The sequence below is a fragment of the Schistocerca serialis genome, chromosome 4 (genome assembly GCF_023864345.2).
Source record: "Schistocerca serialis cubense isolate TAMUIC-IGC-003099 chromosome 4, iqSchSeri2.2, whole genome shotgun sequence".
Lineage (NCBI taxonomy): Eukaryota > Metazoa > Arthropoda > Insecta > Orthoptera > Acrididae > Schistocerca > Schistocerca serialis.
Window position 1 is genome coordinate 112,797,181 of NC_064641.1, and position 27,748 is coordinate 112,824,928.

A 27,748-nucleotide genomic window follows, 5' to 3' on the forward strand; every position below is an offset into this window, starting at 1 on the left:
AACTGTTAACGTTGTAATGTGCTTGCTTGTATTAAGGGGGGACGTACGTGAAAGCGACCGAAAGTTTGAAAAACTTTTATTGGCTCTTTATTTACTACACGGTATTGAAATTACAATTCCTGAATATTACGTCCCAGTTCCACTCCTAAGTGTAATAAAAATGATAACTGACAAAAACTTTCACGGGGCACACCCCTTCTTGTTCCGTATCTTCTCGTAATATTTATTCCTGGGGCGGTTTTTTATAGTTTTGCGCAATCGCAATGCGGTGGATGTTTACACGGTACATGTAAAGGACTTTGCCACTGATATCGTATTTTTTTGTTTACGGTGTTCGTTTGCGAGTGGTTTCAAAGGAGTAACTTTTACGAAAGTTGTGTGTAGATCTATGGTTACAATCTGCAGCATGCCTCGTTTCAGTAACGTGTGTAAAATGTTTAGGAAGTGTCGTTCTTCTCAGTGCCATAAACACAGCTTCAAAACTAGCTCAGTAATAATGAAAGAAGACGTCTCCGCGGTCAAGAAAACAATTGCTTAACAGAAGAGAATTGATGGACCTGACATTACTGCTACTCCGTTTAAAAAATCAGGTTAAGGCAAGAAGACAAACACATAAAAGTTGTGGTGTCACCGCCAGACACCACACTTGCTAGGTGGTAGCCTTTAAATCGGCCGCGGTCCGTTAGTATACGTCGGACCCGCGTGTCGCCACTATCAGTGATTGCAGACCGAGCGCCGCCACACGGTAGGTCTAGAGAGACTTCCTAGCACTCGCCCCAGTTGTACAGCCGACTTTGCTAGCGATGGTTCACTGACAAATTACGCTCTCATTTGCCGAGACGATAGTTAGCATAGCCTTCAGCTACGTCATTTGCTGCGACCTAGCAAGGCGCCATTATCATTTGCTATTTATCTTGTGATGCATGTACCGTCAGACCGATGTTCACCAAGTATGGATTAAAGTTAAGCATTCCAGAAGCTACGTACTTTTTTTACTAGACTCAACTCCTTTAACTGTTCCAGACCTCACGCCAGCCTGCGTGAGCTTAAACGCGTGCCTTTCGGCTACCTCATAGTGGCTTGGCTGTCTTGCCAAGTCACAACAAAAGTTTCCCTGAGGATGTAGAGGAGTATGCGTATGTTTTACACCAGTTGACCCAGATAAGGTATGGTCTAACACAAACAGTGACAAATCTTTGGTTCAGATCTTCCGCAGCTTACGTTTTTCGAGACTTCATGTACCTTTTCCTCACAAACCACAGACGTAACATTATTTGAATTTGACATGCAATTAGTCAATACTGTAGTGAAACATTCTGTGGAAGGAATTTTCATTTACTGCAATATTATGGCATTTATGTCAGAGGAAAACCCTAAAATTTGTTGCAATTTTTTCAGAGATATTCGGAGAGCCGTAAAAATCCAGCAAAAGGAGATATCAAAAGTCTGTTGCACACCTATTTGTAATAATGTTACATTAAACCTTGTACAAAAAGGCACTGATTTCGTTCTGATAGATCTTTCGAAAAAAGGTTCAAATGGTTCAAATGGCTCTGAGCACTATGGGACTCAACTGCTGAGGTCATTAGTCCCCTAGAACTTAGAACTAGTTAAACCTAACTAACCTAAGGACAACACAAACATCCATGCCCGAGGCAGGATTCGAACCTGCGACCGTAGCGGTCTTGCGGTTCCAGACTGCAGCGCCTTTAACCGCACGGCCACTTCGGCCGGCTCGAAAAAAGGAACGTTTGTATTCATCTCGATGGAAAATTTCATTTGTTTATAATTAAAACGGTATCACGTCAATAAGCATGAAAATTTTGTGTGTACGCACATAATATTTCTTAACAACTATCTCCAGTTTAGTTATATTGTCTTGAAAAGCTTGGATTCTACAATGTTTTCTTCAGAGTATTGCAATTTCGCATACATCCCCCTAAAAAACGTTACTTGATATTTTTCTGAGGTTGGTGTGGATGGGGGGGGGGGGGGGGACAAGTTAAAACTCCGCACCGGGTGCCAGACTTCACCGTCGGGTTCTTCCCTTTGCTGTTAGCGTTAAACTGTTTTTATCTACATCTAATGTGGGCTGCTATTTTCTCATCAATTAGGCATTTTGTTCAAGTCTGTCCGCATCTCCTTACGATCGTCCAACGAAGACATTCTCCTGCGGGCAGCAGTATCGCTAGCGAACTGTCTGCTAGTCCGGCTGACTCTGCCCCGCCAAATCGTTTGTGTATGAACAGTCCCTGTCTCTCTCTCTCTCTCTCTCTCTTTCTCTTTCCCCGTGTCTGTGCCTCTCTCTCTCTCTCTCTTCTCTTCTCCCTCCGCTCTCTCTCTCTCTCTCTCTCTCTCTCTCTGCCATCCATAATTCAGCACATTTGGATCGGTAGTCGTTACAACAACTTTCTTAGGATTCACTCGCTCTGGAATGTTAAAGTGCTGGCAAGGACCGTGTATCTTCGAGATCTCCTTCCCGGTTGTTTCTGTATTGCGAGTACAGAGAATGAAGCGTCACTTTCGAACTGAGGCCCCCTCCAGCTGTCAGAATGTGCGGCACGTATTCCGATACACTATCTCGCCAGCAACGTGTCTGTAACATAACTTATCGTCACTCCACTGCACAACACAACACACCGTTATCAGGTGTCCCGTGTACTGCAACACTGAGCTCTACGCAACGTCTATATGGCATATATAACATCAGCCACGGCAAAAAACACGTGGAGCCGCAAAACTACAACTTTCCAAAGGTATACTTCCCATTTTCATCTATGATATCGTTGGTTTGTCTATAAGTGCCGGTTCACAACTTCCCTTCACACGTTAAGCATTTTCGGCGATATGTTACCAATTAACAACGCAAAAGAAACGTTGTGTGTACTTTTAAATGCGAAAATTTGAGGTTAGGCTTTGCCGATACCGTTATGGATATCAATTGAAACTAAATTAACAGTAACTATTCACGACGCGCTCTGCAGAATTATACACCCATCATTTGGTGGATCTATGTGAATCAATCAGGTACAGACTTATTTCAAGTACGACTTTTGCGTAACGTGTAGCACAGTCTGGCAGCAGAGGACAAAAATTATTCTTGCACATAGCTCGATGATATGTGGGTGCTTTGATTACACAGATGAATAGTAACACAAACGTTAGCGCCACAACACGTCCGGTACGTGTTTTCCTTTGCTGGGAGCTGGCTGTTACACATCCAACGCAGGCTGCTTCGTGACGTCATACGCCAAGCAAGCCATGCATCATAATAATGAAATGATTCTCAATTCAGCTTACGTGTCATACACTCTTAAATTAAGCTGAACGCCAATTTCCTGAATGGTTCAGCGCCTCATAACAGAAACCAGAATCCCTCATAGAGGGTCAGGTGCTCTACCCACGGACGTCACTTTTATAAGTTGTTTGCTGAACGAAGTTAACAGAACAGTAGAGGGACTGAAACTAAAAAAATGCTGTTAGCTTACCAAAATAAAAACCGAATGAAAAAATAGTATGTACATCAAACAATACCATTCGATTTCGGATTAGAAATCTGGACCCAGCTTTTGCCAAGATAACGCATTTGCAAAGTAATCGATGTATTCTTATTTTTGTTTTAATTTAATGGTATTGATATAAATATCACTCTTGGTGCTATTAGTTCGTGGAAGCTATACAACGAATGTCCTGTCGTCCTTTTAGTGCAAGTAAAAGGTGGACTGGAATTTCAATAACTGTCAGCAACATTAGGCATCATATCTACACTTTGGAGCAAATAAATGTGGCCCCGACAACATGGTTTCAGAGTACAAAGAAACACAACAGAGCAAAGGAAATACAGTACTACCCTGACTATAGCAGATGTTGAAAGTGTCACAATTCATCTCTTGGCATTTCTGTACCCTGATCAGCAAGTTTCTGTAGGCGGATCGAAGCTGGACTGATGGAATTGCTGCAGTCCCGTCCGAAATGTTCTTGAAGACCATGAGTATTGTTGCGATACACCTTAGACTTGAGGGCTCCCCACACGAAGAAACCGGACACTGACAGATCAGGTGACCTGGCTGACCAGCTAGGGCCGCGATCAGACTGACCTCTGCTAACAATTCTGTCAGGCGTGAAGATTGTATAATGCGCTCCACGGTTCGGTCGGCTGTGTGCGTAGCTGCTCCACACTACTGAAAGTTTAAGTAATTGTAGGTCTTTTCCTACTCCGTTAATACTGGCACAAATTCACTTCCAACCGTACCTTTTCGTCCGGGCCACTTTTAATTCCCTATCATGTAGGAACGAAGCGAAAAGCGAAAACTTCACTTACTTTATCATAAATCTTCGAAATTATCTATTCAGTTGCTCAGTGACCATACTGACATCGAAACGGAAAATGACAGAGAGAAGGTTGAAATACTGAATTCGGTCTTCCGAAATCGTCTCACCGTGGAATATTGTAGTACGGTCCCTCCTTTATGTCAACGTACGAATGTCGAATTGGCAGACACTGAGATAACCGATCGCGGAATATAAAGGCAACAGTAATAGCTTAGTAACTGAAAGCCATCGGGGCCAAATGAGCTACCTGTAAAATTCTGTAAATATAACACGAAAGAAAATGGTCTCCTTCTAACAGCAGTTCGCCGTAGTTTATTGGAGTAACGAAGGGTACTTAGCTACTGAAAACAAGCGCACGTCATTCCCGTTTTCAAGAAGTGTCGAAAGACAGACGCACATAATTATAGATCTATAATGTTGACGTCACATTTTTGTATAATTATTGAACATGTTTTAGGGTAAAGAATTGTTTTTAGAAAAGAAATCTCATCTACAAAAAACATCACGGATTCTACAAAGAGAGATCCTTAGAAACTCAGCTCGGTCTATTCCTCCATGAGATCCACAGTACCGCAGACAACGGCGCTCAGGTTGATGCCGTGTTCCTCGGCTTCCTGAAGACCCTTGACACCGTCTCACACTACCGTTTAGTGAAAAAACAGAAGAGCTTACCTAGTATAGGACCCAATATTACACCTGCATAATATCGTGTACGGTACCCGCCATCACGCAGAAGTACGCCAACACGACGTGGCATCGACTCGACTAATGTCTGAAATAGTGCTGGAGACAATTGACACCAGAGCTGTCCATAAGTCCGTAAGTGTGCCATGGGGCACGTTGCAAGGCATTCCAGATATGCTCAATAATATTCATTTCTGGCGAGTTTGGCGACCAGCGGAAGTGTTTAAACTCAGAAGAGTGTTCCTAGAGCCACTCTGTAGCATTAATCGACATGTGGGGTGTTGCATTGTCCTGCTGGAATTCCCCAAGTCCGTCGAAGTGCACTATGGACACGAATGGATGCAGGTGATCAGACAGAATGCTTACGTACGTGTCACCTGTCAGAGACGTATCTAGTCGTATCAGGGGTTCCATATCATTGCAACTGCACACGCCCCACACCATTACGGAGCCTCCACTACCTTTAACAGTTCCTTGCTGACATGCTGGTTCCATGGATTCATGAGGTTGTCTCAAAACCTGTACACGTCCATCCGCTCGATACAATTTGAAACGAGACTCGTCCGACCAGGCAACATATTTCCGGTCAATGTCGGTGTTCACGGGTCCAGGTGAGGTGTAAAGATCTGGGATGTGCAGTCATCAAGGGTACACGAATGGGCCTTCGGCTCCGAAAGCCCATATCGATGATGTTTAGTTGAATGGTTAGCACGATGACACTTGTTGATGGTCCAGCACTAAAATCTCCAGTAATTTGCGGAAGGGTTGCACTTACGTCACATCGAACGATTCTCTTCAGTCGTCGTTGGTCCTGTTCTTGCAGGATCTATTCCCGGCTGGAGCGATTTCGAAGTTTTGATGTTTTACCGGATTCCTGGTATTCGCGGTACACTCATAAAATGGTCGTACGGGAAAATCTGCACTTCATCGCTACCTCGGAGTTGCTGTGGCCCATGTCTCGTGCGCCAACTACACCACCACGTTCAAACTCACTTAAATCTTGACAACCTGCCATTGTAGCAGCTGTAACCGATCTAACAACTACGCCGGACACTTGTTGTCTTATATAGGCGTTGCCTACCGCAGTGCCGTATTCTGCCTGTTTACATTTCTCTGTATTTGAATACGCATGCCTATACCAGTTTCTTTGGCGCATCAGTTTAGATTAGATTAGATTAGATTAGATTAGTACTTGTTCCATAGATCATGAATACGACACTTCATAATGATGTGGAACGTGTCAGATTAATAAAAGGTGTCTATACAAGATATTACACTACACAAAATATTACGTGACACTTAATTTTTTTTTATTTTTTTAGTGGGCGTTGGGGAAATTACCCACTTACTATATCCAAAAATTCATCTAATGAGTAGAAGGAGTCGCCATTAAGAAATTCTTTTAATTTCCTTTTAAATGCTATATGTCTATCTGACTTTTCATGCTATTAGCCGGCCGGAGTGGCCGAGCGGTTCTAGCCGCTTCAGTCTGGAACTGCGCGACCGCTACGGTCGCAGGTTGAATCCTGCCTCGGGCGTGGACGTGTGTGGTGTCCTTAGGTTAGTCAGGTTTAAGTAGTTCTAAGTTCTAGGGGACTGATGACCTTAAGTCCCATAATGCTCAGAGCCATTTGAACCTTTTTTTATGGTATTAGGTAAGTGACCAAAGACTTTTGTGGCAGCATAATTTACCCTTTTCTGAGCCAAAGTTAGATTTAACCTTGAGTAGTGAAGATCATCCTTTCTCCTACTGTTGTAGCCATGTACACTGGTATTACTTTTGAATTCGTTCTGATTGTTAATAACAAATGTCATAAGTGAATATATATATATACACTATTGGCCATTAAAATTGCTACACAACGAATATGACGTGCTACAGACCCGAAATTTAACCGACAGGAAGAGGATGCTGTGATATGCAAATGATTAGCTTTCAGAGCATTCACACAAGGTTGGCGCCGGTGGCGACACCTACAATGTGCTGACATGAGGAAAGTTTCCAACCGATTTCTCATACACAAACAGCAGTTGACCGGCGTTGCCTGGTGAAACGTTGTTGTGATGCCTCGTGTACGGAGGAGAAATGCGTACCATCACGTTTCCGACTTTGATAAAGGTCGGATTGTAGCCTATCGCGATTGCGGTTTATCGTATCACGACATTGCTGCTCGCGTTGGTCGAGATCCAATGACTGTTAGCAGAATATGGAATCGGTGGGTTCAGGAGGGTAATACGGAACGCCGTGCTGGATCCCAACGGCCTCGTATCACTAGCAGTCGAGAGGACAGGCATCTTATCCGCATGGCTGTAACGGATTGTGCAGCCACGTCTCGATCCCTGACTCAACAAATGGAGACGTTTGCAAGACAACAATCATCTGCACGAACAGTTCGACGACGTTTGCAGCAGTATTGACTAACAGCTCGGAGACCGTGGCTGCGGTTACTCTTGACGCTGCATCAGAGACAGGAGCGCCTGCGATGGTGTACTCAACGACGAACCTGGGTGCACGAATGACAAAACGTCATTTTTTCGGATGAATCCAGGTTCTTTTTACAGCATCATGATGGTCGCATCCGTGTTTGGCGACATGGCGGTGAACGCACATTGGAAGTGTGTATTCGTCACCGCCATGCTGGCGTATCACTCGGCGTGATGGTACTGTGTGCCATTGGTTACGCGTCTCGGTCACCTCTTGTTCGCATTGACGGCACTTTGAACAGTGGAAATTACATTTAAGATGTGTTACGACCCGTGGCTCTAACCTTCATTCGATCCCTGCGAAACCCTACATTTCAGCAGGATAATGCACGACTGCATGTTGCAGGTCGTGTACGGGCCTTTTTGGATACAGAAAATGTTCGACTGCTGCCCTGGCCAGCACATTCTCCAGATCTCTCACCAACTGAAAACGTCTGGTCAATGGTGGCCGAGCAACTGGCTCGTCACAATACCCCAGTCACTACTCTTGGTCAACTGTGGTATCGTGTTGAAGCTTCATGGGCCGCTGTACCTGTACACGCCATCCAAGCCCTGTTTGACTCAATGCCCAGGCATATCAAGGCCGTTGTTACGGCCAGAGGTGGTTGTTCTGGGTACTGATTTCTCAGGATCTATGCACCCAAATTGCGTGAAAATGTAATATGTCAGTTCTAGTGTAATATATTTGTCCAATGAATACCCATTTATCATCTGCATTTCTTCTTGGTGTAGCAATGTCTCGAAATGACCACGACGAAAACTTCGAGAAATTAGAGCTGATACTGGGACTTACCAACAACTATTTTTCATGAGTCGAACAGGGAAGGGGTGATCAGTTTGTGGTATCAGAAGTACCTTTCGCCGCACACCGTAAGGTGGCTTGATGAGTGTGGGTGTAGATGTAGGTGTCGTGGACGACGAGTGTCCCAGATACTAAGATAACGTCCGGAGTGACCCAAGGAAGGGCGGCAGGCCAGCTCCTGTTCTCTATGTACATAAACGATGAGGCCCGTAGTACGAACTGAGGTCGCTCGCTGACGGCGTTGAGTGAGCGTAGGGGGATTCAGGATGACTTGGACGGAATCTCTGTTTGGTGGAGTGACTAGTAGCTTGTTTCAAAGGTGCATCAATTTAAGTTATGCGGATGGGTAGGAGGAACAGTCCTCTAATGTTGGAAAACTTTATTAACTGTTAGGTCTACAACTTTGCTTCCGCCGTTTTGCAATAGACAGCAGTAGCGGCAAGTGGGGTTCGGGTGGTTGATGATACGTGTAACATAATAAGCTTAGGCGTCTTTAAACATAATGCCATAAAAATATTAGTCGATTTGTGATTGCATCATAAGATTATTCTCGATTAAGTACGTCAACTTATGTATCCATTTCTCGCCATTTGCGGGAAGTTTTAATTTTCTGCTTTACCATGAAGAAATCTGCGGCTGTGGCTCTTAAAATGCTGGGTAAGACCAATGGTGGGGGAACTGTTAGTGGAAGAACGTGCAGAGAATGTTTTCAACGCCTTAAGAACGGTGATTTTGATGTCGGAGACCGGCAAGGCGGTGGAAGACAGACTGTTTTCGCAGCTACTGAAACAGACGGAGACAGTCACAGGACATCATTATCGAAAGCAGCTGACGCGTTCGAGACCAGCACTGAAACACAAACGGGTACAATACAGCGATAGACACGTGAAGGTAATTTTGCAGCATATCGCAAAACCCGTCAAAATATACATGGAAACATTGAAGTGATAAGTCCTATCCCTCCCGCCGTACTCTTCATACGTTGCTTTTTCGATCAGAGGCATACAGTCTGGCTGACCGGCACTTCCGTTCATATGAACAAGCGCAAAATTGAATCGATACATGGATCTCCACAAGTTCTTCAGCCACGGCATTCGTATGCTGTCTGAAAGATCGGAAAATGTAGTGGCCAGCGATGGCCAATACTATGAATCATAATTTTTTTGTACGTTTTTCACAATAAAGCCCCGAACATCGAGAAAAACGGTGGAAGCAAAGTTTTAGACTTAGTATATGTAACTTCACTTTCTCACGTCGATCAGAAAACTAGGCGTAAGGCTCGGAAAAGACATGAAACGGAAAGACGTCACGAATTCATTTGCGGGGAAGGCTATGGTTTGTTGGAGGAGTTTTGAGAAACAGTATCTCACCCAGTGCGACAGAGCGACTAGCTCTTAAGTACTTTTCGAGTGTTTGGGATCCGCACCAGAACGGATTAATGGAAAACCTCAAAGCGTGTGACAAGTGTGCTGTTAGATGTCTTAACGGTCAGTTCGCTTAGTGCAACGGAAACACTTCGCAACCTTATATGAGAACGTTGGATCTCGGAAGGTGTTTTTACGAAGCGGTATTAAGAAGCTACACTAGATAACCAACATTTTCGAGAGAGTGCCGAACGATGCTAATGTCTCCAAGTATCCATCTCGACTAAGGTAAAAAAAGGGAAATTTGGGCTTGTACGAACGAAGAGAGGGATTCATTTTTCCCTCGCTCCATTTGCGAGTGACACAGGAGAGAGCAAACAAGCAATGGTACAAAGTACCCTCCACCATCACGGTAGACAATGGCTTGTGGAGTGTGTATGTAGAGGTGGATGAAGAGCAAACGATAGCTACTGTCTCCGCAGTGATGCGTCCCGTGCTACTGGCTATTAAACATCTCCATCTACGTCCATACTTCGCAAGCCGCCTTATCATGAGTGGCGGTGGGTACTCGTGTACCAGTGTAGTTTCACCACTTTCCTGTTCCATCGCCAGCCGGAGTGGCCGAGCGGTTCTGGGCATCACAGTCTGAAACGGCACGACCGCTACCGTCGCAGGTTCGAATCCTGCCTCGGGCATGGATGTGTGTGATGTCCTTAGGTTAGGTTAGGTTTAAGTAGTTCTAATTTCTAGGGGACTGATGACCTCAGAAGTTAAGTCCCATAGTGCTCAGAGCCATTTTGGACCTGTTCCATCCCGAATGCTTCGCGAGAAGAACGATTGCCTGTAGGCTTCCGTGCAACTTCGAATGTCAGAAATTTTTTTGTTGTTGTTATGGTGTTCAGTCCAGAGACCAGCTTCATACAGCTCTCCATGTTACTCTATCCTGTGCAAGCCTCTTCATCTCCGAACAACTAGTGTAACCTACATCCTTCTGAATTTGCTTAATGTATTCATCTCTTGGTCTCCCTCTACGATTTTTACCCTCCACGCTTCCCTCCAATACTGAATTGATGATCCCTTGATGCCTCAGAACGTGTCCCCCCTTCTTCTAGTCAACTTGTGCCACAAATTCCTCTTCTCCAAAATTCTGTTCAGTACCTCCTCATTAGTTATGTGATATAACCATCTAATCTTCAGCATTCTTTTCTAGCACCGCATTTCGAAAGCTTCTATTCACTTCATCCCTAAGTCGATGTTTCACTTCCATACATGGTTATACTCCATAGGGTCGGCCGCTGTGGCCGGGCGGTTCTAGGCGCTTCAGTCCGGAACCGCGCTACTGCTATGGTCGCAAGTTCGAATCCTGTCTCGGGCATGGATGTGTGTGATATCCTTAGGTTAGTTAGGCTTAAGTAGTTCTAAGTCTAGAGGACTGATGACCTCAGATGTTAAGTCCCATAGTGCTTAGAGGCATTTGAACCATTTTTTTATACTCCATAGAAATACTTTCAGAAAAGAGTTCCTGACACTTAAATCTATAATCGATGTTAACAAATTTCTCTTCTTCAGAAACGCTTTCCTTGCCATCGCCAGTCTACATTTTATGTCCTCTCTATTTCAGCCATCATCAGTTATTTCGCTCCCGTGGCAAAACTCATCTACTACTTTAAGTGTCTCATTTCCTAATCTAATTCCCTCAGCATCACCTGATTTAATTACACTACATTCCATTATGCCAACGGCCTTGCCGCAGTGGTAACACCGGTTCCCGTCAGATCACTGAAGTTAACCGCTTTCGGGCTGGGCTAGCACTTGGACGGGTGACCATCCGGTCTGCCTAGCGCTGTTGGCAAGCGGGGTGCACTCAGATCTTGTGAGGCAAACTGAGGAGCTACTTGATTGAGAAGTAGCGGCTCCGGTCTCGTAAACTGACATACGGACGGGAGAGCGGTGTGCTGACCACATGCCCCTCCATATCCGCCTGTGGGACGAGGATGACAAGACGGCCGGTCGGAAACGTTGGGCCTTCCAAGGCCTGTACGGACGGAGTTTACATTCCATTATCCTCGTTTTGATTTTGTTTATGATGATCTTATATCCTCCTTTCAAGACACTGTCCAATCCGTTCAACTGCTCTTCCAAGTCCTTTGCTACCTCTGACAGAATTACATTGTCGTCGACAAAACTCAAAGCTTTTATTTCCTCTTCATAGATTTTAACTCCTACTCCAGATTTTTCTTTTGTTTCCTTTACTGCTTGCTCAATATACAGATTGAATAACATCGGGTATAGGCTACAACCCTGTCTCATTCCCTTCCCAACCGCTGCTTCCCTTTCATGCCCCTCGACTCTTACAACTGCCGTCTTGTTTCTGTTCAAATTGTAACATACGTAGGACGAAGCATCTTCCAGGTATGTACACTCTCGGAACTTAAACAGTGAACCGCGCCTCCTTTGAAGCGTCTGCCACTGGAATTATGCCCGCCGCTGTGGCCGAACGGTTCTAGGCGCTTCAGTCCGGAAGCGCGCGACTGCTACGGTTGCAGGTTCGAATCCTGCCTCGGGCATGAATGTGTGTGATGTCGTTAGGTTAGTTAGGTTTAAGCAGTTTAGGGGACATGACCTCAGATGTTAAGTCCCATAGTGCTCAGAGCTATTTTTTGAACTGGAAATGGCTGAGCATTTGCGTGATGGTTTCGAGCTTACAAAATGAACCTGTAAGGAGAAGTGCTGCTCGGCTTTGAATCTTCTCTGTTTCTTCTGACAGTTCTGTCTGCTACGGATCCCAGACTGAGCAAGATACGAGTGTTGGTCGAATGATGATTGCTACCTTTCCTGAGGATTCGTCCAATGCATCTCGGTCTGACATCTCGCTGAATAATGGGCCTTTCCACCTAATTACAAGCAATGCACTACACTTGATTATGAAGAGGGTCAACTGTCGATCCACGCACCAAGCGTCGAACCTTTTCGGGTTCTCCTCCTTACACGAAGCATCACAACAACGTTTCACCAGGCAACACCGGTCAACTGCTGTTTTTATATGAGAAATCGGTTGGAAACTTTCCTCATGTCAGCACGTTGTAGGTGTCGCCACCGGCGCCAACCTTGTGTGAATGCTCTGAAAAGCTAATCATTTGCATATCACAGCATCTTCTTTCTGACGGTTAAATTTCGCGTCTGTAGCCCGTCATCTTCGTGGTGTAGCAATTTTAATGGCCAGTAGTGTATTTACCGGTGAAGCAGGGTTCAAAGAGATGGTGTTGTAAATTTCCATAACCAGTAAGTATGGGCAGACGTAAACTGCCGAGCAGTTCTGGAAAGTGGGCACCGACACCGATTCTCAATGAATATATGGGTAGGCGTAGTTGGCGGTAGATTAATATGCCAATACGTACTGCCAGAAAGGTTAACGGGGGCGTATATCTGGACTTTTCATCAATGTACTGCCTACTTTGCTGGAGGCTGTGCCATTGCGGCAACGAATACAAACGTGGTTCATGCATGATGGCGCACCAGCACACTTTTGTCACAATGTACGTAACATCTGTCGCAGACATTTCAGGATCGCTGGATTGGCTGGAGGGGGGAGGGGGGAGGAGGGGGGTGCACACCTCTGCTTCCTCGTTCCCCAGACCACAATCCCCCAGACCTTTGGTTATGGGGACACTTGAAGAAACTGGTCTACGACACACCAATCAATGATATGCGGACACTACCGGGTCCCGTCTTCAGTATGTGTGCCAGCAGGAAGAACAACAACCTGGTATACTTCAAAGGCTGCGTCATTCCTTACGCCGGGCGCAAGGGGTGCATTGTTATAAATGAACGTCACGTTGAACATCTCCTGTAAACACGTGTTTATCGCAGCAACTACTCATTTCCGGACCTATATCTGTTGGAATTATCTAACAGAGTATGCATTTCCAGACCTTATTTTTCTTGTTTCGATGAGTACTACCACCTCTCAAAGTATTCGACACTTTTTTGAACACCCTGTGTAAACTGTTATAATATTTCTGGCTTATTCAGCCTTCATGTTAGGCTCCAAGAAGCTGTTCCCAGAGCAGTGGAGATGCAAGAAGTATATAGATGACGAAATGTGATGTGAGGTACCTGTGACAGATGTTAGATTCGGTATCATTTCGGTGAGAAAGACCGCCTGCATAATGCTACTGCTCTGTAATTGGCTGCTGTGTTCGGAGCGAGGGTGTCAAAACGTTAAAGTATAGTTATTATTATTAATTAAACTACTCATTTGAATTACTTCACTTTTTAATATAAATATCTCTCAACAGCTGACTATCAATCAGTCATTTTAGAATTATTAAAAACAATTTAAATCAGAAACAAAAGACTGACGAAATTGCAGACGATTCACATCGGAGGCGTTCGGGTCACGCCTTTTCTGGTATGGCGCGCGAAGTGTTTCGGGCTGTTCGTCACTCTGGATTAGGCAGTCGAGAAGAACAGACATGTTGACTGTCGTAGGATATTTTTCCAATTTTTATTTAAGTTCCTGTTCATCACTCTGGATTAGGTAGTCGAGATGTACAGTCATGCTGTCTGCGCCAGGATGTGTTTGCCAGTATTCAGTATTAAAAGATTCATTCCGGTAGTCATGAGGCACAGACACGTGCCACAAATAGTGTAAAGATACATTTTCGTAAACACTGTGTTTGATCATGTACTTTGCCGTATCAGAAGGTGTTGTATTAAGATCATGTGTGGCTGTATTAAAATACGCGAGTGGCATTCCAAAGAAGTGATACATTATTTCAGAACAGAACCTCGCTAAAAGTCAGTTAGAGCCTCAAGATACAGAACCTACGACCTGCGTGCTGTTTTCTGCCCTGGGGACATCAACTTGAAGACAGCAGGCTAGTGAACTATAACAGAACCTTCGTATTCCACACAGCGCAGTGGAAACAACTAGGCGCTTCACATGTACTGCATGCACAGAACAAATGTGCTCAGTGACACGTCATCTGCAGTAATGCAGAGGAGGTAAAGGAGGATGATCGTTATTAACACCAACAATCAATTCATTCTTCCTTTCTTGCCGTACTGTGAAAAGCAATGGTCCGATAACACTCCTTTGCAGCACCGCAGAAGCTATTTTTACATCTGAAGATTTCTCTCCGTTGTGAATGACGCGCTGTATTCTACTTACCACAAACGCTTCGATCCACTCACACAGCTTGTCTCATATTCCGTGTGCTCTTACATTGTTCATTAGGAGGCAGTACGGAACAGACGAATGCCTTCTGGTAGTCAAGGAACGCGGTACAACGTGTGCGCCGGTGCCTACCGCCTTCTGGTTCTGGTGGACGAACAAAGTGACGTGGGTTTCACACGATCGTCGCTTCCGAAGCAGTATTTCCTCCTACAGAGTAGATTTTCTGTCTCCATAAATGTTTCAAATTGCTACAGGAGACCGATTTATCCGGCCGAAGTGGCCGAGCTGTTCTAGGCGCTACAGTCTGGAACCGCGCCACCGCTACGGTCGCAGGTTCGAATCCTGTCTCGGGCACGGATGTGTGTGATGTCCTTAGGTTAGTTAGGTTTAAGTAGTTCTGAGTTCTAGGGGACTGATGACCTCAGAAGTTAAGTCCCATAGTGCTCAGAGCCATTTGAACCAATTTTCGAGACCGATTTCAGATATATAGGCGTATAGTTTTGTGCATCTCTTATACGAACCGTCTTGAACACGGAATTGGTGTGAGTTTTATTCCTGCTCTAGCAAGGCTCCTTCAGTCACCTATGACACACTGCTGCTAAAAGGGGAGCAACTTCTTTCGCATACAATGTCTAGAATCATATTTGTATCGTATGAGTTCCAGTGGTCTTTCCTGTGTTGGGCGATGTCAGTTGATTTTCTATCTTGTGGACACTTATTTCGGTGTCCAGCATTTTGACTTTCTCATGGACAGTTAAATGAGGTAACATAACACGATATTTCTCACTGACACAGTGTTGGGAATGGCGTTTAGTATTTCGGGCTTTTCTCTGTTACCTACCCTTGCAATACCATTATGGTCTTTTCTGTGAAGTCAGCAGACAGAATTTTTGCTATCTAATTGGTTGCACGCGTAACTCTCCTTACGCTAACTTTGGCTTCGTTCGGTTTTTGTCTTTGAGGCTTTCGCAAAGTCTATATTTGCAGCGAAGCTCTCTTTGCTTCATGACAACTTTCTAACACGGCTGTGGAATTACGGACTATCTTCTCCATTCCCCACAACTTTGCTCAGCACATACTTGCTACAGGCAGGCATATTGTACAATACTCATGAACTTTGTCCATTTATGGTCAATATTTCTGTCCTGGAGACGAATTTTTCTTGTTTACTGCTCTTGCTAACTAAAAATATCTATCCTTTTTACAACCGTATTCAGGGATGCTGTAAGGGCCGTATGACCACTAGTTGCCTGTTGTACTCTGAATAAGTCGTAGAGATCAAGTCTGTTGGTGACCAGGATATTTAGCATGTTACTTTCAAGAGACGGTTCTCTGACTGTCTAATCGCGATAATTTTCGGATATGGCACTTAGAAAAATTTCACACGATTCTCCGCCCCTAGCACCCGTCTTAATCACTTGAGTCTTCCAGTCTATAGCTGATAAGCTGCAATGTTCGCTTGGACATTTGGACGCAACCTTCTCCAGTCTTTTCCTGAAATGTTCCGCCACTGCTGTTTCTGAGGCAGGGGTCTGTGAAATCATCCGATAACCACGTTTCATCGACCTTTAACCGTTAACTTCATAGAACTTATTTGGCATTCAGGTCTGTTGTAACCTAACCAGTTTTTTCTTCTCTTACACAAACGCCTCCACTATCCGCTATCAACCTCTGGACTGAATCTGATTATCAACTGAGTTAGTGATGAACCACTAGCAGCGCCAACGTAAAAAATGCGTTTTCCTGTCGTCCAGTACACGTGCACTCCTATTCAACACTTTGACGCCAGTTTCGGCACGCTACGGTACCTACGCCAGGAAGATACACAGACTGCAGGCAGGGAAACGCCTCGGACACTTCCCACACTTGGCTGCCTAAGTTGCACTGTCCCAGAAGGTAGCGACAAATGAAAGCAGGCGGTCAACATGTTGACACTACGTCCACGGCGAATGGCCCCAAGACAAAGGCTGGCGGTAGTTGTTATCAGGGCCTGTGGAAACAGCTCAGGCCGGGGAGTTTTAGAGCTGTTAGCGTCGACTCGACTGCGCGAGCTAACATCTCAAAGGCGTTCGGGCTCACATGTGGTTCCTCTGCGTCGTAATGTCTTGGCTCAAACTTTTCTAGGGGTTGAACCGCACGTGTCACATTACACGCCCTAAATTAGACGCTTGTGACCCTTTGGTTAAATTGTCTAGCTGATGGCAAGTTTGCGGAATAAAAAGTTAATATAACATATAATAACAGTAATAATAATATCGGGAACTAAATTGTTGTTGTTGTTGTGGTCTTCAGTCCTGAGACTGGTTTGATGCAGCTCTCCATGCTACTCTATCCTGTGCAAGCTTCTTCATCTCCCAGTGCTTACTGCAACCTACATCCTTCTGAATCTGCTTAGTGTATTCATCTCTTGGCCTCCCTCTACAATTTTTACCCTCCACACTGCCCTCCAATGCTAAATTTGTGATCCCCTGATGCCTCAGAATATGTCCTACCAACCGATCCCTTCTTCTAGTCAAGTTGTGCCACAAACTCCTCTTCTCCCCAATTCTATTCAATACCTCCTCATTAATGACCCATAAATGATGTAGGCTACACAGCTGCGATTTGGTTAGAATTATGTTTATTCAGAAAGCAAACTAATAGCGAAAGTGGTCGTATTTAGAGTTACTGTTACACTCGAGCACATATCCATTTCATACAGTTCGATCATTCACAATCTCATCGCGAAATACAAGTCCAATACTCCACCTCGTTAACTACGCGAAAAGTTAGAGTTCCCACCAGGCGCGCGGCTGCTCACCGCTCAGAGACTAAGTCCCGCGATACCACACAAAGCGAAATTTTCTAAGTCGTTTCACTTCCTAGCTACCTAAAGACCGACTGTCCGCTTTCGCGTCTCAATCCGAACTGTACCCTCTGGTGTCTAGACCAGAACTGTCTCCGTGCCCGTTCTGGACGCGTCTCGGGCGTGCCGAACATCGTCGCTCAACTGTATAGTGCAGTTCCCTTCCGTGAAGCCGTCCATCTGATTGGCTACACCTTATTCTACATCATTTTACATTTAAACATATTTAAAAAATCAAAACATGATCACTTTCATGATCTAAATAAAATAACAATAGTATCCACTACATAATAAATGTTAAATTCTTTTACATAAAACCAATACAGTTTCCTTCTTAGCTTTGAATGCCACGGCCAGTAGCCTTGGACCTATGTGCTTCCTGATAAATAAAGAACAGAAGTAACTATTATGCACTAAACTTTACAACAAATATTCTATTACCTAATGATTCAATAAGGTGTCATGCTGTCATCGTTCAATGTGTTTTGTGCAGAGAAATGATGATCTGATGCTTAACTGAAAATACTGATATTTTAAATTTACTATATCTTTTAAACAAATAAAGTTGCAGAGTTAATATTTACAACATTTGTCACTTTAATGATGCGCTTCTATATGAAATGTCGTTTGTTATGATCGACCAAAGCGTTCAGATTTTAGCATTCAGGTCTTTGTTACAAAACTTGTTAATTTCACTCTAACAGTAAATCCTAAACTATTATAGATATGATCAATATTCGAGTTTTATTGGGATCACCATGAAAACTTATGAAGGATGGTAGATTAAAATTACTGTGGCTTCATTTCCTGAATTACTACAGAGTTAAATAGTTTTCATAAATCTTTCTCTTTATGGTCAATCTTAGGTCGGCCATATTTGCTGCGTCTCCCTGGCTACAAACGGCTTCTACGAGGTTTCCCTATGACGTAGGTTCTCGTCTATCTTACTCACACACTACAGCGCTTAAGCCTCATTCAGCACAATAGACGGTTTCCCAATCTCGTGACGAATCTGCGCTCTTTGTGGCACAAGGTCCTGGACTACAGGGTTCGTTTCACAATTCCTGAAGACCGATTCTTTCGGCCATATATTTGAATGAGACGAAATGCTCGTTAACTCACAACTGGCACGTCATAACACGGCTAAACGCAGAGTGACTGAATAGTGAAGTGAATACTTCCAGCACTGACAGGCACCAACAAAAGATATTGTGGCTAAAATTATTATTTTATATTAACTTCAGATCTTTTCTTTTTTTTTTCATCGCTTGGTTCAAATGGCTCTGAGCACCACGGGACTTAACATCTGAAGTCATCAGTCCCCTAGACTTAGAACTACTAAAACCTAACTAACCTAAGGACATCACACACATCCATGCCCGAGGCAGGATTCGAACCTGCGACCGTAGCAGCAACGCGGTTCCTGACTTTTGCGCCTAGAACCGCTCAGTCACAACGGCCGGCTATTCATCCGTCTTCTGACTCTTAATTTCTTCACGTGTCTTCAGTGTTGCTTCTAAGTGATGAAACCATTTAAAAACCACTGTAGGCTGTCAATTACGGTGTAGAGTTCCTTTTTTGCACCACACACACACACACACACACACATACACATACACTCCTGGAAATTGAAATAAGAACACCGTGAATTCATTCTCCCAGGAAGGGGAAACTTTATTGACACATTCCTGGGGTCAGATACATCACATGATCACACTGACAGAACCACAGGCACATAGACACAGGCAACAGAGCATGCACAATGTCGGCACTAGTACAGTGTATATCCACCTTTCGCAGCAATGCAGGCTGCTATTCTCCCATGGAGACGATCGTAGAGATGCTGGATGTAGTCCTGTGGAACGGCTTGCCATGCCATTTCCACCTGGCGCCTCAGTTGGACCAGCGTTCGTGCTGGACGTGCAGACCGCGTGAGACGACGCTTCATCCAGTCCCAAACATGCTCAATGGGGGACAGATCCGGAGATCTTGCTGGCCAGGGTAGTTGACTTACACCTTCTAGAGCACGTTGGGTGGCACGGGATACATGCGGACGTGCATTGTCCTGTTGGAACAGCAAGTTCCCTTGCCGGTCTAGGAATGGTAGAACGATGGGTTCGATGACGGTTTGGATGTACCGTGCACTATTCAGTGTCCCCTCGACGATCACCAGTGGTGTACGGCCAGTGTAGGAGATCGCTCCCCACACCATGATGCCGGGTGTTGGCCCTGTGTGCCTCGGTCGTATGCAGTCCTGATTGTGGCGCTGACCTGCACGGCGCCAAACACGCATACGACCATCATTGGCACCAAGGCAGAAGCGACTCTCATCGCTGAAGACGACACGTCTCCATTCGTCCCTCCATTCACGCCTGTCGCGACACCACTGGAGGCGGGCTGCACGATGTTGGGGCGTGAGCGGAAGACGGCCTAACGGTGTGCGGGACCGTAGCCCAGCTTCATGGAGACGGTTGTGAATGGTCCTCGCCGATATCCCAGGAGCAACAGTGTCCCTAATTTGCTGGGAACTGGCGGTGCGGTCCCCTACGGCACTGCGTAGGATCCTACGGTCTTGGCGTGCATCCGTGCGTCGCTGCGGTCCGGTCCCAGGTCGACGGGCACGTGCACCTTCCGCCGACCACTGGCGACAACATCGATGTACTGTGGAGACCTCACGCCCCACGTGTTGAGCAATTCGGCGGTACGTCCACCCGGCCTCCCGCATGCCCACTATACGCCCTCGCTCAAAGTCCGTCAACTGCACATACGGTTCACGTCCACGCTGTCGCGGCATGCTACCGGTGTTAAAGACTGCGATGGAGCTCCGTATGCCACGGCAAACTGGCTGACACTGACGGCGGCGGTGCACAAATGCTGCGCAGCTAGCGCCATTCGACGGCCAACACCGCGGTTCCTGGTGTGTCCGCTGTGCCGTGCGTGTGATCATTGCTTGTACAGCCCTCTCGCAGTGTCCGGAGCAAGTATGGTGGGTCTGACTCACCGTTGTCAATGTGTTCTTTTTTCCATTTCCATATATATATATATATATATGGTGTTACAAAAAGGTACGGCCAAACTTCCAAAAAGCATTCCTCACACACACAAATAAAGAAAAGATGTTATGTGGACATGTGTCCGGAAAAGCTTAATTTCCATGTTAGAACTCATTTTAGTTTCGTCAATATGTACTGTACTTCCTCGATTCACCGCCATTTGGCCCAATTGAAGGAAGGTAATGTTGACTTCGGTGCTTGTGTTGACATGCGACTCATTGCTCTACAGTACTAGCATCAAGCACATCAGTACGTAGCATCAACAGGTTAGTGTTCATCACGAACGTGGTTTTGCAGTCAGTGCAATGTTTACAAATGCGGAGTTGGCAGATGCCCATTTGATGTATGGATTAGCACGGGGCAATAGCCGTGGCGCGGTACGTTTGTATTTAGACAGATTTCCAGAACGAAGGTGTCCCGACAGGAAGACGTTCGAAGCAATTGATCGGCGTCTTAGGGAGCACGGAACATTCCAGCCTATGACTCGCGACTGGGGAAGACCTAGAACGACGAGGACACCTGCAGTGGACGAGGCAATTCTTCGTGCAGTTGACGATAACCTTAATGTCAGCGTCAGAGAAGTTGCTGCTGTACAAGGTAACGTTGACCACGTCACTGTATGGAGAGTGCTACGGGAGAACCAGTTGTTGCGTGTGCAGGCACTATTAGCAGCTGATTGGCCTCCACGGGTACACTTCTGCGAATGGTTCATCCAACAATGTGTCAATCCTCATCTCTTTACGGATGAGGCTTCATTCCAACGTGATCAAATTGTAAATTTTCACAATCAACATTCCTGGGCTGACGAGAATCCGCACGCAATTGTGCAATCACGTCATCAACACAGATTTTCTGTGAACGTCTGGGCAGGCATTGTTGGTGATGTCCTGATTGGGCTCCATGTTCTTCCACCTACGCTCATGGAGCACGTTATCATGATTTCTTACGGGATACTCTACCTGTGCTGCCTTTACACATGCTCCTGCACATTTCAGTCGAAGTGTTCGTACGCTCCTCAACAACAGATTCGGTGACCTATGGATTGGTAGAGGCGGACCAAGTCCATGGCCTCCACGCTCTCCTGGCCTCAAACCTCCTGACTTTCATTTATGCGGGCATTTGAAAGCTCTTGTCTGCGCAACCCCGGTATCAAATGTAGAGACTCTTCGTGCTCGTATTGTGGACGGCTGTGATACAATACGCCATTCTCCAGGGCTGCATCAGCGCATCAGCGATTCCATGCGACGGAGGGTGAATGCATGTATCCTCGCTAACGGAGGACATTTTGAACATTTCCTGTAACAAAGTGTTTGAAGTGACGCTGGTACGTTCTGTTGCTGTGTGTTTCCATTCCATGATTAATGTGATTTGAAGAGAAGTAATAAAATTAGCTCTAACATGGAAAGTAAGCATTTCCGGACACATGTCAACATGACATATTTTCTTTCTTTGTGTGTGAGGAATGTTTCCTGAAAGTTTGCCCGTACCTTTTTGTGGTGGTGGTGGTGGTTAGTGTTTAACGTCCCGTCGACAACGAGGTCATTAGAGACGGAGCGCAAGCTCGGGTTAGGGAAGGATTGGGAAGGAAATCGGCCGTGCCCTTTCAAAGGAACCATCCCGGCATTTACCTGAAACGATTTAGGGAAATCACGGAAAACCTAAATCAGGATGGCCGGAGACGGGATTGAACCGTCGTCCTCCCGAATGCGAGTCCAGTGTGCTAACCACTGCGCCACCTCGCTCGGTGTACCTTTTTGTAACACCCTATATATATACGGCCGGGAGTTGAACACAGGTCTCGTAAACAGTAGATAGATATGCTAGCTATTACACCATTACACCACTGTAGCGTTAAACAGCATGGATGAACTAAGTCAAATGATTTCCCTAACACAAACTTCAAATGTTCAGCCCATTTTCCCCTCTGGAAAAATGTAATTTCACCAAAAGGAGTGTAAACAGATAAGAAACATTAGTGAACATCATTGTGCTTCCATATTACAATTGTTTTTTATATTACATACGCAGTGTTCGTGGTGAGGGTGTCACATTTTCGAGCTATTTAGTGACATACAGAGATAGGCAAAATAATGAGAACACCTGTACTTACTTGGGAATGGTTTACTAACAAGGGGTTGGACCCCCATTTGCCCGTAATACAGCTGCGATTCTTCTTGGAATACTTGCATATAATGATTATATAGTCTCCAGTGGAACGTTACGCCATTCTGCTCCGGAGTCTGCGTTCCAATACCGACCACAAGGGTTCGATAATGCAGTTCAGTTGCACGCTCCTCAAACCACTATAGTACTGTCCTGGCTGTGTGAATGGGTGCATTATCGTCGTGAAATATGGCATCACTGTTGGGGAACAACATTTGAATCACGGGGTGCATCTGATCACCTAATATTGTTCACATAACTGTTGGCTCTAACACGGCCTTTGAGAGTAATGGTGGGACTAGCAGAAAACCATGATATGGATGCCCACACCGACACACTTCCACTTCTACGCTTAGCCGCTAGAATCAAGCAGTCAGGACTGTAAGCTTCTTTTGGTATTCTCCAGACGTAAACCCGGCCCGATGTTGTAAGCAACGAAAACGTTAACTCGTCGGACCATATGACGTGTTTCCACTGATCAGCCGTCCAAGATTTATGCTCCTGACCCATGTTTTCCGCTTCTTTGCGTTGGTTGTCGTCACTAATGGTTTAGATATAGCAGCTCGTCCGTGAATATTCCCATTATGGAGTTCTCGGCGGACAGTGTCGATAGATACGGCGTCTCGAAAATGGCTATTGAGCTCTGCAGTCACTTAAGCTGCCGTAGTTTTGTGCTGTTTTGGCACTATTCGTGTTAGCGTACGACGACCTCACTCATTTAGTTTTGATTTACGCCCACTACTACGTTTGCGCGATGATGCCTTTCGATGTTTTGTGTAGTCTGTCACGACTGTTGAAACAGTTTCTCTTGAAACATTCAATAAGTTGGCTGTCTTGCTTAGTGATGGTACAGCTAATCGGGCCCCCACAATCTGCCCTCTTTGGAACTCTGTTAGGTTTTTCATTGCACGCCGATCTCGGCCTCTGAATGCAAATACGAAGTGTCCACTACTGTTAAACAACCTGCAGTGATTCCTAGTCCTCACTGAACACGTACAGTCCAGCGCGACACGTGCCTTACTTACATTTTTGACGCCAAATACAACCATCCCATTACTACCACTGTTCATATTATATGCCTATCCCCTGTACACTTGTTCCCACCCACACTCGTCAAACTTGTACAACACAACCTGCTTACAAACACATATTATACAACACGTCATGCAAGTGAAAATAATAGTAACAGTAGGGTTTCTGGTCCTTGCAAATTCATTTTACGGCATGACGTGTACTTTTGCTCCCTACACATAGAACGAAACAGATTTTAAATGTAAGGCATTAACTCTTTGTAAGTAATTTAACAACAGTTGTAATATGCAAGCATGATCATGTTCACTAATGTGTCTCACCTGTTTATTGTTTTTTTGGTGTTGTATTCGCAGATATTTGAAAATGGCCAGTAATGTGATATACATACAGACACGGTGCAATAAAGTCGCCTCGCATAATAAAATTGACAGCCGACGGTAGCCTTATCTTCTGACTCATTTGATGTGACCCGCAATGATTTTCTGTCCTGTGTCCATCTCTTCAAGTTAGAGCAACACTTAACACGCAACTTCCTAAGTTATTTGTTGTATGTATTCTAAACCATTTTATTTACATAATTACGGAACGACTGGAAGAAACCGACCTCGGGCAGTATCAGTTTTGGTCCCGAAGTAATGTAGGAATGCGAGGCAACGCTGATCCTACATCGTATCTTAAATGACAGACTGAAGAAAGACAAAATTACATTTACGTTATTTGTAGATGTGGAGAAATTTTTTAGCACTGTTTAGTTTAACGCATTCTTTGAGACTCTGGAGGTATCAGGGATAAAGTACAGGCAGCAAAAGGTTACTCTCAAAGTCTACAAAGGCAGACTGTAATCATGAGAATCGAAGGTTATAGTCGGCGCACAAGCGATGGGACACAGCGTCTCCGAGGTAGCGATGAAGAGGCGATCTTCCCGATGAATATCAGGAATCCGGTAAAACATCAAATCTTCGACACCGCTGCGTCCGGAAAAAAGATTCTACGAGAACAGGACCAACGACGATTGAAGAGAGTCGTTCAGCGTGACAGAAGTGCAAACCTTCCGCAGATTGCTGCAGATTTCAACGCTGGACCATCAACAAATGTCAGCGTGCGAACCATTCAACGAAACATCATCGATATGGGCTTTTGTAGCCGAAGATCCACTCGTGTGTTCTTGATGGCTGCACAACAGAAAGCTTTACGCCTCGCCTGGCATCGTCAACACCGGTGTTGGACTGTTGATGACTGGAAACATGTTGCCTCGTCAGACGAGTCTCGTTTCAAATTGCGTCTTGCGGATGGACGAGAGTGGGTATGGAGACATCTTCATGAATCCATCGACCCTGCATGTCAGCAGGGAACTGTTCAGGTTCGTGGAGAAACACTCTTCTGAGTTTAAACACTTCCGATGGCCATCAAACTCCCCAGAGCGTATCTGTGATGCCTTGCAATGTTCTGTTCAGAAGAGATCTCCTCCACCTTGTATTGTTACGGATAATGGACGGCCCTGCAGGATTCATGGTGTCAGTTCCCTCCAGCACTACTTCAGACATTAGTCGGGTCCATGACACGTCGTGTTGCGGTGCTTCTGCAGTTTTGCGGGGGCCCCTACACGATATTAGGCAGGTGTACCAGTTTTTTTTAAATCTTCAGTGTAATAACACCCTCGATTTTGCGGGGCCGGTATCTGTTATTTACGGGCGAAAGAGAATCATAGCTTGAAGACTGTATCCAGATCATTTAAGGTTCTTATATGTCCATCCTTTTGACTGGAGGTCTTGGGGCCGGCCGACCACTATAGTAAGAAAATGAATCGACTACAGCCGCCCTTGTGGTTTTATTTAATGTATAGTTACTAGTTTCGACGCTTCAGTGCGCCTTCTTCAGGCCTTAGTTGATGCTGAAGGTGTCATCACAATCCATATATAGGCTGCACAGTGGCCAGCGTGATTTCCACAGACTGTAGCTGCGAAGTCAGCATTCCAACCAGCTGAGATGGCAGTTGATGGCTGGAGTGCTGACTTCACAGTTAGAGATAGTCTGCGTAAATCAGTTATGTTGGCCACTGATGTAGCGTACATATGGATCGTGAAGATGGAGCACTGAAGCGCCGAAACTGGTAGCTACACAATAAATAAGATCTTAGGGACGACTGAATTTGTTCCATTTTCTTACAATATTTAAGGTTCCGTGCTTGCGGCGTTCAGCTTTGCAAAACGCTTCGTGATGATCGGCAGCTAATCTCAGGGACGCTGTAGCAAGTTGCAAACGAATAAATGGCAGAACACTAATTGTATTCAGCCATTGCGTCTCCACATCACGATCCGTTAAGCTCGTGTTGGACGTTGGCTGTAACAGCAAAGGATTAAAACATTTCACTATCGTATAATCTATTAGGAGAACTGTTAAAATGAGAACTCATGGGACTTAAAAATAATTTACATTAATTTAATTACAAATGGTTCTAAAGCTAATACATGACAGTTACATCACATTTGTCAACTGAAAAGAAACATTAATTGAGGATACGCAAGGAACGCAGCTATAGTGCGTCGTATCAGTATAAAGGCTAGCAGAAAAGATAGGGATAGCCGGCAGGAACGCTCTTCACGTATTTTCTAAACAAAAGAACGTATTACAAACTATCACAATGTGCCATAAGCTGACTGCCGTTATATATTTGAAATATTATTTATGAAATAATAATTACATTTCACAAAATTAATTTGACATAAGTTATTTGGCTTGGAAGTTTTTTATAGTATATAAATAGATAACTCCACTTGTTTGTACTTTCCGTTGTTTTTGCGACTTTAAATTTACGTAACATTACGTGGGTCTGTCCATGTAATGCTTCAAATTCCGGTGCGTTCGTATTCCATAGCAAACAGTGCTCTGCGACGCCAACTTGTTGGGTTACGTCATTGGAGTGTGCCGCTGATGTTCTCGTCATCGATATCGAGAGTGCGCACTGTTTATCCAATACATGTCTAGTCACATTGGCACGATATCTGATACATCCCGGCCTTCCGTAAAACGAGGTCATCTTCGACGCTCTCGAGTAATGCCCATGTTTTATTGGGTGGGCGAAAGACACTTTTTGCTCAGTGCTTTTTTCAGTATGCGCCCGATTTTCCCAGCGCAAAGAAAAAACGAACACATCTGCCTTTCCGTGCAAGCTCTGATTTCCCTTATTCTGTTATGATGATCGTTTCTCTCTATGTACGTCAGCGTCAATAAAATATTATGCATTCGGAGGACAAAGTTGGTGACTGAAACTTCGTGAGAAGATTCCGCCGCAACGAAAAACGCCTTTGTTTTAATGATGTCCACCCCAAAACCTGTATCATTTGACTGACACTCTCTCCCTATATCGCGATAGCAAAAACGTGCTGCTCTTCTTTGAACTTTCTCGATGCACTCTGTCAATCCTATCTGGTAATGATCCCACACCGCGCAGCAGTATTCTAAAAGAGGACGGATAAATGTATTGTAAGCAATCTCTTTAGCAGATCTGTTACATTTTCTAAGCGTTTTGCCAATATATTGCAGTCTTTGGTTCGATTTCCCCACAACATTTTCTACGTGTCCTTTCCGATTTAAGTTGTTCGTAATTCTAATTCCTTGGTATTTATTTGAATTTATGGCCTTTAGATTTGATTGATTTATCGTGTAACCGAAGTTTCACGGATTCCTTTTAGCACTCATGTGAATGACCTCACACGTTTCATTAATTAGAGTCAATTACCAATTTTCGCGCCATTTATATATCTTTTCTATATAGCTTTGCAATTATTTTGATCTTCTGATGACTTTACT

The 27,748-nt window shown here is 44.8% G+C and overlaps 1 protein-coding gene and 1 pseudogene across 2 annotated transcripts in view; both read left to right on the top strand.

Moving 5' to 3' along the window:
* LOC126474886 (chitooligosaccharidolytic beta-N-acetylglucosaminidase-like) overlaps positions 1–27,748 on the top strand; it is a 302,146-nt gene that overhangs the window by 147,306 nt on the left and 127,092 nt on the right. The window lies entirely within an intron of this gene.
* LOC126475839 (5S ribosomal RNA) lies at positions 11,401–11,518 on the top strand (annotated as a pseudogene).